We start from the raw sequence: 2,073 nt of genomic DNA, 5'->3' as shown, positions 1-2,073 counted from the left end.
GTATGGGACATGATAATTATTGTATGTGAAAGCTCATGTTGATATCCTATCACTAGGGCTTGGAGTGTTGGATTTCACACTCTATACCGAAGAGCACAAATGCAAGAAGGACATATTACTTGGAAGGATAAAAAATCAACCAGACAAGTCATGGAAGCTGATCAGACCCAGACCGACAAAATCCCAGTATGTTGGACCATACTACATCTGCAAAGGTAAGCCTTGAAAATACTACTACTATAATAATACTACTGCTACTCCAATACTACTACTATAATAATACTACTACTACTCCAATACTACTACTCCAATGTGCTTCATGGCCCGTCTGTGCCAGTGTTCAGCTGCCTATGGKGATTATTAACTAAAACGATGACCTTGTAGATGTCTCCATTGGAGAGGGGTGCAGGTACCCTGGTCACTGCACATTTGCCTACTGCCAAGAGGAGATTGATGTTTGGTCCCTGGAGCGCAAAGGCTTCATCTGCAGAGACTTTCTCTTTGATCCATTTGGGCCCACCAGTAAGATCAATCTGACTGTCCCCAAGATCCTACAGGAGCATCACGGAATATTCATGTTCCTCTGCGGGGTAAGTTGGGCTTTTTAATGTAAAAAAAAAAACGTGTGATGTGTTCCTCCTGTAATGGAGTGTCTTCATTGATAAGTTGCCGAGTCTGTCTTATTGCATTGCCATTGTTGTGTTAGAGCAGCACGGGTGCACAACTCTGGTTCTTGTGTGCTGCAGTGGATGCTTGGTTTTGCCTTTTAATCAGCCCAGAATAATAGTGTGTGGACTCTAGACAATCAATTATATTAAGTGTCAGGGAGAAATGAAAACCAGCAGGACTGAGGACATCTGACTGGAGTGGAGCCACCACTGTGTTATAGAGAGAAAGTTTGGCTTGAAGTTCCCCTGATATAACCTGACTGTAACCACACCTTGTATCCTCATTCTTCTCACGAGCAATAGAATTCCACGGTAACAATGATGCTGAGACTACGATTTCTTTCTGTTTTTAAAAGTATGCCAAACAAAAACCAATTATTGCCAAGTTAAACCATACAAAWCTATGCACTAGAACAAGTTTAAACAATTTCCACGGATAAAAAATCGAATGAAACATTTACTTGAAGAGCAGTGCAGATACAAAGTTTGGTAACAGAATTACGGTTAGTTGTTTTTGCCGTCATTCTGTTACCGTGGAATAACCCTAATACAACACTAACGTTGACTGTCATATTACTGCCTATGGTATAACCTTCAGCGTCAGTTTTATGAGTGGGAGCTGTGTCCTTTATTAAAACCTCTACTCTGTGTACAGTGTCCTGTAAGAGTTGTCCATCCCTCTAATGTATCTGATCTGATCTCCAGGTGTGTTTTGATCACAAACCCAGAATAATCAGCAAAACCAATAAGGACAACCCATCTCTTTGCTCTCACCCCGTGACAAAACATGCCTTTGAAGATCAGAAGTAAGCCATTTCACTTGTTTACACATGCTGAGAGATGCAGAGGTTTTTAAGTGAATTAAGCAGCGGTCTACCTTGTAAGTGATGGTTTGTGGCTGACCGCTCTGGTTCCTCTGGTAATTAAAAACGTTCTTATACTGTAAGAATGTTCATTTTGGAAACACAAACTCGACTAAACATTGTGTATAGTTTTGTAGCATAACTGCAAGGGGAATTCAAACAGACTTTTTCTCTGAATCTTAATTTTGTGAAGAATGTAGGTGGGTTTTTGAGTTTTGGCAACTATAGTTTTTTGTTGCGTTAAGCCCACTAGTGTATATTGTAACATGATTCTATGCTCTGCACAGTGGGGTTGTGKACTTGATATGAGTTGTTGTGCTTTTCAGGTGCCTGGTCCACATTCTGAGGGAGAACACTGTGCGCTACTCCAAAATCCGTCCGTARAGTCRGCAGAACCAGATGGACATCTGTCGGCATGAGGTGCGCTATGGCTGTGTGCGGGAAGACGAGTGCTTCTATGCCCACAGCCTGGTCGAGCTGAAGGTGTGGATGATGCAGCACCAGCTAGGTAAGCTGTTATCACCTATTAAAGGTGCCTTCAA

The 2,073-nt window shown here is 41.9% G+C and overlaps 1 protein-coding gene and 1 pseudogene across 1 annotated transcript in view; both read left to right on the top strand.

Annotated features, from left to right (window-relative positions):
• galr2b (galanin receptor 2b) overlaps positions 1-2,073 on the top strand; it is a 216,191-nt gene that overhangs the window by 119,891 nt on the left and 94,227 nt on the right. The window lies entirely within an intron of this gene.
• LOC111981340 (zinc finger CCCH domain-containing protein 7A-like) overlaps positions 1-2,073 on the top strand; it is a 27,731-nt pseudogene that overhangs the window by 6,261 nt on the left and 19,397 nt on the right.

This window comes from Salvelinus sp. IW2-2015, linkage group LG20 (assembly GCF_002910315.2).
Source record: "Salvelinus sp. IW2-2015 linkage group LG20, ASM291031v2, whole genome shotgun sequence".
Taxonomy (NCBI): Eukaryota; Metazoa; Chordata; class Actinopteri; order Salmoniformes; family Salmonidae; genus Salvelinus; species Salvelinus sp. IW2-2015.
Note: the sequence above shows the minus strand (reverse complement) of the source record. Positions and strands in the feature narration are given on the sequence as shown.